An 18244-nucleotide genomic window follows, 5' to 3' on the forward strand; every position below is an offset into this window, starting at 1 on the left:
TAAGAGGTCATCAAGGCTCTGGAAGAGTAATGGCAGTGAAAGGTGTAAATAAAGCTCTAGTACCACTTAGCAGCCCAAGTAGAGTAGATATAACAGTTGGTGGTCAAAAGCTAAAAAGAGGAATAAAGCTCTGGCCAGTGGGAGTATCGATTTTAAAGTCAGAACTTTTTCAATTACTTAATGTTTTAAAGGACGGTGAAGAAGCTCCAGCAGGATACTGTCATTTTCCCGAGTATGCACCTGAATATTTTAAGCAGCTAACGGCAGAGCAATTAGTCAGCAAAGTAGTAAAAGGTTATACCAAACAAGAGTGGCAAAAGGTAAGAGAAAGAAATGAAGTATTAGACTGTAGGATTTATGCAAGAGCAGCATCTATTGCGCTTGGAATCGATCGTTGGCCAGAGAGTAAATGGAATAGTTTAAGTGAAAAACCAGAAAGTAAAAAATCAAAGAAAATAGTGAAAAGCAAATGGATCAGCGAGTAGTAAATGTATAACGAAGATTATCTAATTCAAGTCGAAGAAGCGATAAAGAAACTACAAAACGGAGAGCGAGTAGTATCAATTGCATATGGTGACCATGTTGTAAGATATGCTGAAGTAGATATAAATGATTTACTAAGCTTAAGACAACGTATTAAGGCTGAATTGAAAATTGCAGGTATGAAGCCAAAGAGAAAAATTGTTTTTTCAACAAATAAAGGGGTTGACAAAATTATGTAAAAATGTTATAGTTTAGAGTTGATATCTTACAGTGAATAATATGGATCAAAGTCAAGGAAGGCTTAATGTTAATGTAAATTTTGAGGGGGAATTTGCTCAGTATCTTACAGAAATGGCAAAAGTTCAAAATAGAACTATTGAAGAAATTGTAAAAGATCTAGTAGAAGAAGAACTTGAGGTAAGTAAACTATCTGAAGGTGACGAAATGGATGAAGGAGAAATAGCTCTACTTGAACTTGCTGCTAAACGTAATGTTCCTGGAGCAAAAATAATTAGACATGAAGATATCAAGTGGGAATAATTTACCAAATTGGTTATTTAGAAGGTGTAGATACCGAAGATCTTCCTTCTCTTCCGAAAACAATACGGTTAAGGGTGCAAAAAGCTATAGAAAAACGTCTCACAATTATTCCTGATAAAGTAGGTGAGGCTTTATCGCATAAATGGGTAGGCTACTTTAGGTTGCGTGTTGGCGATTATCGAGTCATATACTTAATAGATAACTCAGAGCACATGGTCAAAATTGCAGCAATAGGACATCGAAAAGAAATTTATAAACGTAGTCCAGAGTAATGACTCTCTACATACAATCTGTTGACCAAATTCTCTAGCAACTTGCTATAATTTTTCAATGTCAAATTGTGCAACAACTTGTTGCATAATCAAAGAGGCAAAATGTTATTAAAATCATTCAAACAACTATTTAACAAACCAAAGATAAAAAGCTCAGCCTGGGATGCTGCAGGCTCAGGAAGAAGATTTTTTCACTTTCAACCAGAGTTAGGAAGTATAAACAATTTGCTGTCTCAAAACCTTGAAACTTTACGTAGTAGATCACGTGATATGGTGAGAAAAAATCCATATGCAGCAAATATTATTGATACAATAGTAAGTAACTCTATTGGAACAGGAATAAAACCGCAATCAAAAGCAAGGGATGGGGAATTTCGAAAGAGGGTGCAAGAATTATGGCTAAGATGGACAGATGAAGCAGACAGTAACGGAGTAAGTGATTTTTATGGATTACAAGCTCTAGTATGCAGAAGTATGATAGAGGGAGGAGAATGTTTTGTACGTTTAAGAACGAGAAAGCTGGAAGATAGATTTTCTGTGCCATTACAACTGCAAGTACTTGAGTCTGAACATTTAGATAATAAAACAAATCAAACTTTAGGAAATGGTAATGTAATAAGAAACGGGATTGAGTTTAACAAGCTTGGGCAAAGAGAAGCATATTACCTATTTAAAGAACACCCTGGTGAAGGCTCATTTGGTGAATCAGTGAGAGTGCCAGCAAATGATGTTTTACATATTTATAGACCATTAAGACCTGGGCAAATTAGAGGAGAGCCATGGCTTTCGAGTATACTGCTAAAGCTCTATGAACTTGATCAATATGATGATGCAGAATTAGTGAGAAAAAAGACAGCAGCGATGTTTGCAGGGTTTATTACAAGGCTCGATCCTGAAGCAAATATTTTAGGAGAAGGTGAAAGTAATGAGCAAGGAGTAGCACTATCAGGTTTAGAGCCAGGAACAATGCAGCTTTTAGACCCAGGAGAAGACATAAAATTTTCAGAGCCATCTGATGTAGGAGGAAGTTATGAAGCATTCATGAGACAGCAGCTGAGGGCAATAGCAATAGGCACAGGGATAACATATGAGCAACTAACAGGAGATTTAACGGGCGTTAATTATTCATCCATTCGAGCAGGATTAATAGAGTTTCGTCGTAGATGTGCTATGCTGCAACACAACATTATGGTATTTCAATTTTGCAGACCAGTATGGAGTAGATGGCTAGAATTAGCAGTACTCTGTGGAGAACTGAGTATAGATAAAAAAGTAGCAAAAGCAGCGAAAGAAGAAGTAAAATGGATACCACAGGGATTTGATTGGGTGGATCCTTTAAAAGACCAGCAAGCACAACAAATGGCAGTAAGAAATGGATTTAAGAGTCGATCAGAAGTGGTTTCAGAGCTAGGTTATGATGTAGAAGAAATAGACCAAGAAATTGCAGAAGATCAAAGACGTGCTAGTTCCTTGGGTTTAAGTTTTGATTCCGACGTTACTACTTATCAAGAGATAATATGAAAAACCAAGCGATATGGCTAAACAGATGTGTAATGGTAGAACCAAGGAGTTTTGAATTACTGTCACTACAAACAGGAAAGCAGCCTATCTTTAAAAATATAAAACATGCGGTAAGAAATAGTGAAAGAGGAATAATACCAATACATGGAATCTTGACGAAAAAGTCAGAAGTTTTTGATGATGTATTGGGGATGACATCGTATGAGAAGATAAGTGAAGAGATAGAAGAAGCTTTAATAGATAAAGAAGTAGAAACAATAATTTTGGACATAGACAGCCCCGGAGGAGAAGTAAACGGTTTATTCGACCTTTCCGACTTTATTTACCAAGCAAGGAGAAAAAAGAGGATTGTGGCAATAGCAAATGATGATGCGTATTCTGCGGCGTATGCAATTGCATCAAGTGCTGAAAAAGTATTGGTAACTAGAACTTCAGGAGTTGGAAGCATAGGAGTAATAGCAAGTCATATAGATCAAAGTGGGTTTGATGAAAAACAGGGAATAAAATATACGACAGTATTTGCAGGAAGTAGAAAAAATGATTTAAATCCACATGAGCCAATAACTTCTGAGAGTTTAGAAAGCCTAAAAAGCGAAGTGAATCGTTTATATGGAATGCTGGTTGAGCTAATAGCACGCAATAGAAACCTTTCTGTAGAGGCAATAAAATCAACAGAAGCAGGGCTATATTTTGGCGAGAAAGCAGTAGAAATAGGTCTTGCAGATGGAATTACAATTCTTTCAGAGTTTAAATCTATTAATAAAAAAGGGGATATTACTATGAATGAAAAAACTACAAATGACCTAGAAACTGACAATTTAACTAAGTATCGTACTGAAGTTCTTGAATTAATACGTTTATGTAACTTATCACGAATGCCAGAAAAGATAGGAGAATTTATTGAGCAAAGCGTAAGTGTTGAGCAAGCCAGGGAAGTTTTAATGGAGTTACTTGCAGAGCGAACGAAGAAGACAGAAATACTAAGTGCAATACCACAGAATTCAGGAGAAGAGTTGATGATGCAGGTAGCGAAAAGTCGTGCGCAATCAAACATTTAAAGTATGTGTATAACCGCCGTGTATAACAACCACAAATATGGCGGTAAAAAAATAAAAAAAGGAGAGAAAAAGACATGATAAGTATAACTGAAGGAAATAATTTAGGCGATCTTCTGAAATATGAAGTGTCCAACCTATATTCAAGAGATCAAATAACAGTAGCCAAGGGACAAAATCTAAAGCTGGGAAAAGTAGTTGGTTATGATACTAAAGATGGTTTTATTAAAGCTTTAAATCCAACTGCCACAGATGGGACACAAACGGCTATAGGAGTGATAGCAAGCGATGTAAACGCAAAGGAAAATAGTAAAGGAGTAATTATTGCTCGTGGTGCAATACTAGCAGATCATGCAGTTGTATGGCCAGCAAATATCATTGAAGAGCAGAAAACTGCAGCAATAAAGCACCTTGAAGGACGAGGGATCATTATCCGCAAGGGAGCTTAAAAAAACTATTAAAAATACAAAAGGGGGAAAAGAAAAAATGCAAAATCCATTTACAAATACAGCATTTAGCATGACGGCACTAACAAATGCGATAAATATATTGCCGATAAATTATGGACGAGTTGAAAATTTAAATTTGTTTCCAAGTAGGTCAGTAAGATTTAGACATATTACTATAGAGGAGCAAAATGGAGTATTAAGTTTACTACCAACGCAGTTACCAGGAGCACCAGCAACAGTAGGAAAACGTGGAAAACGAAAAATAAGAACTTTTACCATTCCACATATACCACATGATGACGTAGTGTTGCCTGAGGAAGTACAGGGAATAAGGGCATTTGGGTCAGAAAGTGAACTGAAAGCATTGGCAGATGTAATAACTGATCATTTGCAGCTAATGAGAAATAAACACGCAATAACGTTAGAACATTTGAGAATGGGAGCGCTGAAGGGAATCATTCTTGATGCTGATGGGTCGGAGTTATTAAACCTTTACAACGAATTTGAAATTACACCAAAAGTAGTAAATTTTGCATTGGGGACTGCGACAACCGATGTAAAGCGTAAGTGTCTGGAAGTATTGCGCCATGTTGAGGACAATTTAAGTGGTGAATATATGACGGGGATTCATGCACTGGTAAGTCCAGAGTTTTTTGATGCACTAATTTCGCATAGTAAAGTGAAAGAGGCATATGAAAGATGGCAAGAAGGAGCAGCGCTGAGGAATGACATGAGATCAGGATTTACGTTCTGTGGAATAACATTTGAAGAGTATAGAGGGCAAGCAACCGACCCTGAAGGAACCGTAAGAAGATTTATAGAAAGAGAAAGTGGAAACTGTTTTCCACTAGGAACAGCGAGCACATTTACAACGTATTTTGCACCAGCAGACTTTAATGAGACAGTAAATACTCTTGGACAGCCACTTTACGCGAAACAAGAGCCAAGAAGATTTGATAGAGGGACCGATTTACATACTCAGTCAAATTCTCTGCCAATGTGCCATAGACCGGGAGTATTAGTAAAAGTCGTTGTAACATAACAACACAGGTAGAGCAACTATAAAGTGGTGAGGCAGAAGAATGCTTTACCTGTGTGCCCCTTCTTAGCATGTAAAGGTTAGTATATAGCAGAAAAATATGCAAGAAAATATTAAGAGATTATTGCAAGATTGTTTTGCCCATTTAGGAAAAGTAGCTTTGTATGAATCAAAGGATAAGTCATATATGGTACAAGTACTAAAGCAACAGCCAGATAAATTATACGAGATTGGTGAAGGACAATTTGTAGGAGAAATTTTATTGTTGGAAGTAAGTGTGTTTGATGTATTAAAGCCAATGGTAGGAGATACTTTTTCCATAGGTAGTTGTAGATACAGAGTACACACACCACCACTTAGAGATAATTCAGGAATGGTATGGAAAATTCAAGCATCGGGGGTGTAAAATGTCTATTAATATAGAAGTTACCGATAATATTAATAAGGTAATTGAAAATGTAAATGCTGAAAGGAAAAAAGTGGAAAAAGCAGCGGTGAGGGCATTGAACAAAACAGCACTATGGTTAAAAACGCAAGCAGCTAAGGAAATTAGTGAGGAAAAGAAGATAAAATTAACGGTAATGAGAAAAAGGCTAAGAATTTTTAAGGCTAAGACAAGTAGGTTAGATGTATTAATGAGAGCAAATTTATATGATATTAGGGTATCAGCAATTGGCAAGATGAGACAAACAAGAAAAGGAGCGAAAGTAGGAAAACATAAGTTTATAGGAGGATTTATGGCAACAATGCCAAGAGGAAATAGTGGTGTTTTTAGGCGTGAAGGAAGAACAGCTTTGCCAATACAAGAGGTAAAATTAGGACTGGAACCAGAAGCATCAAAAATAATAAAGGAGCTAGTTAATTATGAAACAGAAGGGATATTTGAGAAATATTTTGAGCGTGAATTAAACTATATTGTAAAAGTATGATTTTAATTGAGTTGCACAAAGCAATTTGCAGAATGTTGAAGAAAGAAATACCAGCGATACAGACATGTGAAATATATCCAATGATAAGAAGGGAAATAGTAGCACCAGCGGTATTTGTGGAATTGTCAAGTTTAGAGCAAGGAAAAGATTCAGGAACAGAAGAATTAGCCCTGAAAGCAAGATTTGAGGCACGAATTGTGATTGATAGCACAATAGAGAATGCAGCTATTATTGTCAGAGAATTAGCTGCTGAGGTTGCGAGAGTAGTAAATAAAAATACTTGGAACGTAAAAAATGTTTCGCCAGGTGAATTTATATCAGCAGAAATTGACGGATTTAGGCCAGAATTAGACGCGTATTTAGTGTGGATGGTAGACTGGGTGCATGAAGTACACTTGGGTCGATCTATTTGGGAAGAGGGAAAATTTATGCCACACAAAATAGAAATCGGTGAAATAAATGTTGGAAAGTAATTTTGCTATTTCAGAGTTGCAAAGAAAGTTAGCTAACATTGTACGTATTGGGCTTGTGAAAGAAGTAGATTATGAAAAAGCGAGAGTAAAAGTGCAAATAGGGGAATTTTTAACAGATTGGTTGCCATGGATAACAAGTAAAGCAGGAAAAGATAGAAATTGGTCTCCTCCAGATATCGATGAACAGGTTATTATACTTTCTGCGCTAGGAGAACTATCATTAGGGGTGGTATTAGCAGGAATATATCAGGAAAAATACCCTGCACCAGAGAATAAAAAAGAAATAAATAGTGTAAAAATTCAAGATGGGACAAGATTGTTATATGATAAAGAGAAGCATCATTTAGAGATTGAAGTAGTGGACAAAATAACATTGAAAGCTGGGGAATCAAGTATAGAGATGACAAGGAGCGAAATAAAACTGAAAGCAGATAGAATAGAACTTAATTAATTGGAAAATGAATAAATCAGTTGTGCGAGTAGGAGATTATTGTGGAGAAGCAACACCACATTTTTGCATTAGCGGCAGTAATAATGTTTTTGTAAATGATTTCCCAGTCTGTAGGAAAGGAGACAATTTTAACGAAGGAAAAGTAATGATTCAAGGATCAAAAACAGTGTTTGCAAATGGTCATGGTGTAGGAAGAGTAGGGGATTCAGTATCTTGTGGGTTAAAAGTAATAAAAGGCAGTAAAAGCGTCTTTGCAAAATAGAAATGAAGGGTATGGATGGTAAAACAGGAAAAGCGTTAGAAGGAATAGAGCACTTAAAGCAATCAATAATTGATATACTTACGACTCCTATAGGATCACGAATTATGATGAGGAATTACGGGTCTAGGCTATTTGAATTATTGGATAAGCCAGTTAATCGTGATTTAACACTAGAAATTTACGCAGCAACTGCAGAAGCTTTGGAAAAATGGGAAAAAAGGTTTAAATTAGAAAAAGTAAAAATGACAGAAGTAAAAGAGGGAAAAGTAACGCTTGACCTGGAAGGGTTGTACGTACCAATGGGGAAAAAGATTCGCTTCGATGAGGTTGTAGTATAAAGATGCAGCAGACTAACATTATTGAGCCACTGAACTTCGAAGAAATCTTTTCACGTATGAAAGAAGAATTAATAAGTCGAGATGAAAGTTTTACGGCATTAGTAGAAAGTGACTCAGCGATGAAGGTATTAGAAGTAGCAGCCTGGAGAGAGCTTTTGCTGAGACAAAGGATAAACGAAGCAGTAAAGAGTAATTTACTTAAGTTTGCGACAGGAGAAGATCTTGATAATTTAGCTGAATTTTATGGAGTGGAGAGGCAGAAAGAAGAAGATGACGAACGTTTTAGAAAAATAATTAAAGCAAAGATAATAGGCTGGAGCACGGGAGGAAGTAAAGAACACTATCGATATCATGCACTGTCAGCAGATAGTAGAGTAAAGGATGCATTAGTAGAATCACCTATACCAGGGAAAGTACAAGTTTCAATCTTATCCACAGAATTATCCACACTGCAAGAAGAATTACTAGAAATTGTCAAAAATCAGCTAAACAGGGAGGATGTGAGGATTTTAACAGATACAGTTGAAGTGGTAAGTTGCAATATGATAGAAATAGATATCCACAGTAAAATTAGCATTAAAAGACCAGATATTATTGAAACGGTGAAGAAGAAATTTATCGAAAAATTTGGAACAACGAAAAGATTAGGATGGAAGGTAACAAGATCATGGATAATAGCCAATTTGTTTATGGAAGGAGTAGAAAACGTGGAATTAATAGAGCCAAGAGAAGACATAGTTGTGAAAGGAAATGAGTGCGCTTTCTTAAAAAGTTTAAATGTTGAGTTAAATTAATGCTATTACCGCCAAACGCAACAAAAAAGGAAAAAGCGCTGGTTGATGCAATAGATTACAAAGTAGATCCTGGTTGTATCAGAGGGTTTAAATTTAGCCAAGGGGAAAAAGTGTTGCCATGGATAATAGAGGAATATGGGCTAGGAGAAATCCTACATTGGGTAAAAGACAAAAGAAAGGCGATAAAAAAAGGGATAAAATTTCAGCGTTTAAGAGGAACACCTGCTTCACTGAAAATAGCACTAAAATGGGCAAATATAGAAGATATTACAATTATCGAAGAACCATCTGGCAAGCACTTCTTTGAACTGCAGATAGGGATAAAAGATGTTCCGAATGACTTCTTCGTTGATGCAGTAGTAGAACTAGCAAAACTATCATTGCCTGCAAGATCGAGGCTAATGAGGATTTTTAACGATTATTACAACATTAGCAGGTTCATATTGGATGAGAGTTTTTTCGGAAGTTTATTATCGGATTATTCCGGGGTAAAAATAGAAAAAGATGGGCCAGTTTTATCATTTGGAAGAGTAAATTTTTTCAGGTCTCATGGTCCGGTTATTAGGATTGTAGAAAACTATCTACGCGATCATTATGAACGAGCTTTAAGCAATGACATATATCGCTTGGATGTAGCAATACTTGGAGAAACCGAGCCTCATACTAAGAACTACAACGGTATTTATGAACGAAATCATGTGTGGTATAACTTCAAAGCGCTATATCCGCTACCACAGAGCTTATTACCTAAGATTAAGTTTGCTAAAGCGCAGATAGTATTATCAGATAGCTGGAACTTAGGAGAAATAAACGCGTGTTTTCCGGTTACGAGTGGAGAAGAGAAAGGAAGTAAATTTTTACTAGGAAGTGATAAACTATCTGAACAACTGTGGAATTTAAAACACAAGCCAATTTTAGAAAGGTTTAGCGTTACTCACCACTACAAAGTAGAAGATTTTACCAACCAAAAAGTTATAATATTTGGTGTGGCAGAGCACAATATTCATTTTGAAAGGGATTTAAATTCAGAGCAAAAGGATTCAATACATGAACCGGAAAATTACGTTTTAGTGTTTTACCCAGGCGTACTAACGTGGCACGAACATCGTCATTTGAACAGAGGTTGGGAAGAGAAACAAGTAATATGTTTAATGCATTAAGCATATATATTTATATCTTCATATACTATATTAGTATTTAGTTAAAAAGGTGTACTACGCGAAAAAAGACTTGCCTTTTTATGCCAAAACGCACATAACTTGAATAGCAGCAGGTAAATATAAGAAATTTGTCTGGCGCTAGAAAAGATAATTTTGTGAGGTATGAAATGGGGTTCAGCGAAGAAAAGAAAGAATCTTTTAACAAGTTTTTTAAAGAAGTATCAAGGAATGGATTTAAAAATATTAATAAAAGGGATGAAAAAGGAGAAACAGTATTGCACCATGCAGTAGAAAATTCCGATCACAAAACAGTGAGGTTATTAATAGAAAAAGGAGCGGAGATCAATGCAAGAGATAAAAATGGTTATACGCCACTGCACTGTGCAGTATTCGCAAAAAGTTTAGAAAATGTAAAAGTACTGCTAAGGTCAGGAGCGGAAATAAATGCCACTCAATATGTCAGTGGATGTACGCCACTGCACTCTGCATGTAAAATAGGAGGAGCAGGAGTTGAAATAATAAAAGAGCTAGTAAAAGCAGGATCTGAAGTTAATCAACTGAATAAGTATGGTTCAACACCAATGTATTACATATGGGAAAGTGAAAAGTATTGTCTATGTGATAGGGAAGAGAGTGAAAAGGCAAGTAAATTTTTGAGAGCAAAAGGTGGAGTAACAAAAAGTAGAAAACTGACGTGCTATGGAATAGAGGGGCTAGTGGGAGAAATAGCAGACAAGTTGGATAGGAGCTATATGCCAGAGCTAAAAATAATGGAGATCGAAGAAATAAGGAAGAGAGACAAATCATTAATAAAGAAAGAATGTCAAAATTTAGCAACCAAGATAATGTGCCAAGTAAACGAAATGATAGATGAGGTGGTGAGAATTAAAAAAGGGACTTAAATTTAAAGAAAAGGTGAGGTAGGTTATGAGTAAAAAAGAAAAAGAGGATGCACTAAAAGAATTATTAGAGAACTCAGGTAAAAATATTAAGGGGACAAAAAAGGAACTGCATTATGCAGTAGACGGAAAAACAGTGAGCTTATTAGTTGAAAAAGGAGCGAATGTGAATGCAGCGGATGTAGAAGGATATACAGCACTGCACCTAGCGATAACGGAGAAACGTCTAGAAACAGTTAGAGAATTGATAAAATCAGGAGGGAATGTAAATGCTGAAGAGTATGGCAGTAAATGCACACCGCTGCACCTTGCATGTATGGTGGGGAAAGTGGAAATAGTGGAGGAGCTAGTAAAAGCAGGGGCTGAAATAGAACAAGCAGATAAATTTGGGATGACAGCGATGGATTATGCGAAAAATAGTAAAGAGGTAACTGAAGTATTGAAGAAAGAAACAGACAGAATAGAAAAGTTATTTGAGAAATTATGAGAGGCTGAAAATATGGAAAGAAAGGAAGAAATAGAAAAGAAAGTAATGAATTTAGAGAAAAAAGCGTTGGAAGAGGTGAGGAAAATATGGAAAAAGGTATATGGAGAAGGAGCGCCTAGATACTCAAAGAAATACCTGATACCAAGATTAGCTTATAGAATGCAGGAAAAAGCGTACGGAGAAATATCAAGAAAAGGGGCAAAAAGACTAGAATACCTGGCAGATCGACTAGAGAAGGGAAAAAGGATAAGTAGCGATAAACTGCCAGTAGAGGGAACAGAGCTAATATTAGAAAGAGGGGAAGAGACGCATGCGGTAATGGTAACAGATAAGGGTTTAATCTATAAAGAAGAGTTTTATACGTCATTATCAGCAGTAGCCGGCAAAATAATGGGAATGAGTTATAATGGACCGCTCCTATTTGGAATGAGAGATAAGGAGAAAGAATGCTGAAAGAGGTAAGATGCGCGATATATACGAGAAAATCAAATGAAGACGGGCTAGAACAAAAGTTTAATAGTTTAGATGCACAGCGAGTAGTATGTGAGAAGTATATAAAAAGCCGAGAAGGGTGGGTAGCATTGGCAAAAAAGTACGATGATGGAGGGTTCTCAGGGAGTAATTTGAATAGACCAGCGATAAAGGAATTGTTTGAAGATGTAAAGGTAGGAGAAGTCGACTGTGTAGTAGTATATACGCTAGATAGGTTATCAAGAGAAACAAAGGACTGCATAGAAGTAACATCATTTTTTAGAAGGCACCGGATAAGTTTTGTAGCAGTAACACAAATATTCGACAATAATACGCCAATGGGAAAATTTGTACAAACAGTGCTATCAGGGGCGGCACAACTAGAAAGAGAAATGATAGTAGAGAGAGTAAAAAATAAAATAGCAACATCGAAAGAACAAGGGTTATGGATGGGTGGAACTTTACCGCTTGGGTATGATGTAAAAGATAAAGAATTAATAATAAATGAAAAAGAAGCAAAGACAGTGAAGCATATATTTGAAAGGTATGTAGAGCTGAAGTCAATGGCAGAGTTGGCAAGGGAGTTGAACAGAGAAGGATATCGAACAAAAGCAAAATCAGATATTTTTAAAAAAGCAACAGTGAGAAGAATAATAACAAATCCAATATACATGGGAAAGATAAGACATTATGACAAACAGTATGAGGGAAAGCATGAGGCGATAATAGAAGAAGAAAAATGGCAAAAAGCGCAGGAATTGATAAGGAATCAACCATATAAAAAAGCAAAATATGAGGAAGCTTTGCTTAGGGGAATAATTAAGTGCAAGAGCTGTGATGTAAATATGACGCTGACGTATGCAAAAAAGGAAAATAAAAGGTATCGATACTACGTATGCAATAATCATTTAAGGGGAAAAAATTGTGAATCAGTGAATCGAACAATAGTAGCTGGAGAAGTGGAAAAAGAAGTAATGAGGAAGACAGAGCAGCTATATGAAAATTGGAAAGAAAAGACCGAAGAAGAGTGGAAAAATTTAAGTTTTGGAAAGCAGAAAGAAGTAGTGAAAAAGTTAATAAAAGGAGTAATGGTAAAAGGAGATGGAATAGAAGTGAGTTCAGAGGATAAGATAGAATTTATACCAATAAAGAAGAAAGGAAACAAATGTGTAGTAATGGAACCTGAAGGAAAAACGAACAATGCGTTACTGAAAGCAGTGGTAAGAGCCCATCTGTGGAAACGGCAACTAGAAGAGGGAAAATATGGAAGTATAAAAGAGCTGAGTGCCAAAATTAATATAGGTGCAAGACGTATACAGCAGATTTTAAGGTTGAATTATTTAGCACCAAAGATAAAAGAAGACATAGTAAATGGGAGGCAGCCAAGGGGTTTGAAGTTAGTTGATTTAAAAGAAATACCGATGCTGTGGAGTGAGCAAAGGGAGAAATTCTATGGTCTTGATTTATAAAAGCAACAGAAAAGGGCCACACAAAAAGATGTTGAAATTGATATAGAAAAGTAAGTCAATGTTACAGAATCAATTATGCGAAAATATCAATATAAATAATGAAGATTTTAGCATATCAGATGCAATAGTGATAAAAAATGTATCCAACTTTAACTGCATATTTTAATAGTAGATTTGGAGGAAAATTCTGTAAACATCAAAAAAAGCAATACTCTAAACTTCAGCACACAACTCCACGAAGTAGTACATGTCGAGCAATCTATAGCCTCTTTGAATCTGAAAGTGTACTTGAAAATTCATAAGCACTAAGTAAGTTTTTTAAGTAAAATAATTTCTTTTTTAACTTAATAAATAAACTTTCCCCTTCATTGTTGTGTCACAAGTCATATACAAAGCTATGGTCTACTTACAAGCAGTGCCTTATGTTGGCTTTTTCTATTTTTAACTCATCCATACTACAGCTTGGCAAGCTTGAATAGCATAAGGAATCTTTTTGTTCTTGCGTTTGTTTTGCCAAGGCCTTATTTCTATAAAGTAGGGGTTGAAAATGATCATGGCCTCCATTTACCATATGTAAGGCACTATTGTGACTATAATCTATCTTACCTGCTTTTGATCCTGAGCTATCTATTAACTGATGCAAGAACGGATCTTGTTGCTTATCAATAGTGTGCAATGGGTTACTTTCTGCAACATGCAATTTCACACCATACTTATCACAAAGTACTCTGCCCTCGATATCGGAACGTCCCCAAAATTCATTCTTTCCAATGCTATTGATATATTGGTTACACGTAATTCCACGATTTACGAGCTCACTTTCAACCTCATCAAAGTCATTACCAATTTTACTTATAAACCACTCTGGAGGATTGTCTTGCGCAAATCTCTTACACTCATTCCTTAACTGCTCTACAGTAACTTTGATTCCCTTCTGTTGTTCTAGACTTTGCCTGAATGAATCAAAAAAACAGCTTCCATTATTGATTGTGTGCCCTAAATAGAAGTCATCAGGTATGTTTGATTTTTGCTCTTTATCACCTTGTTTTTCTACCTTTTCAATAATTTCTTCCTCTAAACCAAAAATCTTACTCCAGTTGTATTTACCTTCTAACCCCAATTTTTTACTTTCCTTTTCTGCTGCTTTAGCTAAGTCTGTTTTAGAAATATCCCCTTTTTCTTCATAGAACCTAGATAAAGTTTTAAAGATGTCTATCAGGTAAGTTTTTATGTCAAAATTCTTCTCCTTTTGTACAATATTAGACTCAATATTGCGTAAATCTTGTAATAACTTATGCCTTCTAGCAATTTCCTCCATAGAATCCCTTCTTAACTCTTCACGTTCTGTCCATTTGTTGTTAGACTCGCTTATTACTTCAGGACGCATTAATTTTCTAGACCTTTCAAAATATCCCTGTTCAATAGCATTGTAGACCGAGTAGCCACCGAGCGCGCAATCATTGCCTAACTCTTCTTCGCGACCTTTGAATTTTTCTAATATTTCTTCTCTATTACTCACTTCTACTATAATCTTGCTTTTATCCTGTATGTCAGGATACAGTCTAAGGTCTATATTTCCCAAACTAGTATAGAAAGTTAATACTATATCGCTGCCTTCTGTAAGATCTGTGTAATACCTTATGCCGTTTTCGGTTATAATTTCCATCTTACTTTTGCCAATTTTTATTATATCCCTTCTATATGATTCCTGAATTAGTTCCAGATTTCTTGTTCTATTTGTGATTCTTGCAACATCTATTATACTATCCTCTGAGTATTCTAAGTAAAATACATTATTATCGATTTTTCCATCATATAGTTGACCGCTGGTAGCAGCCTTTGCAATTCTAAAAAATTCCTCAGCATTACTAACATACTCTAAATGAGCACTGATCATATTAGCCTTATGAGCTTTGAACTTTAATTCTATTGTATCAATGACTTTTAAACTTTCTGACCTTTTTAACTTTGCTCCTCTTGATATTAATGTACATACTATATCACTGGCAATTCCATAGCTTCCTTCTATCTGAGCAATTTTTTCTAGTACGTGATCTGCAAAGTAATAATCTTTGTCTTTAGCAAAATTTAATCTCATTCCAGAAGCTATAATCTCATTTACAACTTCTTGTAATTCAATCATGCTTTTAGCTTTTACTACCTTACTTAAAAACTCATTGCGTTTAGCAAGGTAATTTATTTGATAAATCTCTGATAAAAAACTATCGCATTTTTCATAATTGTCTTGTTTTTTACCTATAAAATCAGCTGCTCCTGCTTTTAAGAGCAAGGCTTTTACATTAGGAAATTGACGAGATGGCGAATCAAGAAGTACTGAACTATCATCCTTAACATTTAAAACTATCTTTAAGTCGTTGTCATTTTCATATTGATTTAAAAACTTTCTTAGATTTTCAACCTCTGGATCATAAGCATTATCCCAATCTTCATCAGAACTTGTAGCGAGAAGCATTTTACCTAGTTGCTCTCTTAATTTTTTTTGACTATTAGTTAATAAACATCCTATAATGTTGTCATTATCAATTGCAACTTGCAGTGGAGTTTTTCCATCGTTATTTTTTATGCTTAAATCAGCTCCTTTGCTTATGAGCAAATCCATAGTTTTTCTGCTTTGATCACTACACTTAGCAGCATAATAGTGTAAAGGTGTGTTACCTTTTTCATCTTGTATATTTGGATCAGCTTTTGCATCTAAGAGATACCCAAGATCTTCATATCCACTAGAATAAATAGCAGTATCATGCAAAAGTGTTTTACCTTTATTATCCTGCATATTTAGATCAGCACCAGCTTTGAGAAGAGAAGGAATAATTTCGTCGTATTCGAGAAACACGTTCAATATTGTTGTTCCTAGATGCCCTCTTTTTAAATTAAGAACGTACTTCAGGTCTTTATTTTTCTCGTTACTTTCTAAAAACTGCTTAAGATTTGAAAATGAGTCATAATTTCCCATATTAAAATCTTTTATAATACTATTGAGTAATTTTTGATTTAACTTTTTTTGACTCTCTTCCAGTCCTAAGTTAGGTGCATGAATAAGCCACTCATCTATTAAATCCTCTAAGTATTTTTTATCATCTATCAAACTTCTATCAGCCGAAAATAAATCTCGCTTAATGAATTCATAATAACTATCTACTGGTAATCCAGTTGCTTCTGTTTTTGGGCTACCTATTTCTGAAAACTCTTGTCCAGCACTTAGGTCACACTTCAGTTTTTGCTCATCAGTGTGTTTGCTTTGTTCACTGATAGGTTCTGCAATATATTTTACTGACCCTGTATCCATATTACCTCCTAGCTCTAGATATAGAATATATTATATAGAATGTGTAGTATGTGTCAAGTTAATTTCAACATAATCTTTTTACTACTCATATTTTTGTTAAGTTTTTATGGTGAGTACTGCTAGGTTAAAAGTTGTTTATTACTGGAAGTTTTAGCCAATTTTACTATAGATCAACAAAATTGAGAACACCAGCTATATTTAATATATAGGAATATGATGCTTTAAAGGAGTACAAAAACTGCTGAAGCTTATACAGTAACCTGCGGAGCCACTTCAGCAGAATAAACAAACATATGCTAGTATTAGTAGAGAATTATTTATAAGTCAACTAACTTTTTAAAAAAATATTTTAGTGAAGATACCATGCTAGCTAGTGTTATAAGGAATTGAATTATTGACTCTTCCTAAGATTGCAAAAAAGGTCGTATATTTGTGAGAACAAGCCGCGTAAAAATAAGGTTATAAAAATAGAAGATTTAAATTATTTCAATAAGCTTAGGCAAAAAAGTTCGTATGTAGATATGGATGAAATGGGCTAATATAGCTAGTTTTAGCGTATAGTTAAATTGTTATATTAAAAAGTTCGTATGGTACATATGGTAGACCATCCCATCCCAAAGAAAAATGTTCTCACGGGTAGCGTTTTTTGTTGCTGGAAATGGTTGGATTATTTAAGTTATTAGCAATATATAATACTAAATTAATAGTAATTCATTTGAGAACAAAAAGAAAAATTTATGATAATTTTACATTTCAAATGGATATTGTTCTTTTTATAAAAAATATTCCTACACTATGTAAGGTCAAGTTCTAATCACATCAATTTTTCTTCCAAATTAAATCTTATCTTTTACAGTGGATCTTACGTTTAAATTATTTTATATCCAAAATTAAGGAAGTTATTCTAAACGGTACACAACTTCAGCATCTAAAGCTAGCTGATTTTAAGAAAATATCGCTCTCATGAATGTGCTTTACGGACAAAAGCTTTATTAATATCTTCTATATTATTGTTAATAAACAACCCCCCAAAAAAAATATGCAGAAATAAATTAAAAGACCCATTACAACCAACGCGTAAATATGGAGTAAAGAAATACTTCATTCACCTATTAACCTCTACCTACTGCCTCTACCATTGCTATGATCATAAACTCTATTCACTCCATCAATTTCATCCAATACAGATTGCGGACCAAAATCAATTGATATCACTCTTTCTCCGCCTAATTGCAATGCTCCCCCACCTCCACGCTGTGGATATTGGAGTTCTAAAAATTGTAATAGTAATGGATCAATTTCATGTTGAATTCCTGGACGACCTTGAATCAATCTACCCCTAGGAGAAGATAGAGAATCATTTTGGAATAATTGTGAAATATTTCTTCTCCGATTTCTAAAGTATTGTTCATTTCTTTGAGGTTGTCTAGTGTCATTTCCAATTCCTGCACTAAGAAGACCACGTATATAACCTATAATACCTTCACCTTTCTCTCCAAAGTTACTATTTCCCTGTAAAGCTTGATCAATAGCTTGGTTAATATCCCTAGCATTTTCGTATGCCCATATGCCACAATTATGGCCATCTGTTTGCTGATGAACGGAAACATCATGGACATTATCATCGCTAATATCACATTCTCTTAAAGCTCCTCGAATATTATTGTCAATACGACTATCTGGACCAAGTGAATCAGCATAATACCCATAATAATTTCCATTTTGGTGGACAATAACTAATGTAACCCAATGACGATTACCTACATTAATAATAGCAGTTAATCTATCTTTTTCACCCGAATCTACTTTTTGTTTAAAGTTATCTATGTTACTACTTAATAAGTC

Source organism: Drosophila ananassae (assembly GCF_017639315.1).
Source record: "Drosophila ananassae strain 14024-0371.13 chromosome 4 unlocalized genomic scaffold, ASM1763931v2 tig00000240, whole genome shotgun sequence".
NCBI lineage: Eukaryota > Metazoa > Arthropoda > Insecta > Diptera > Drosophilidae > Drosophila > Drosophila ananassae.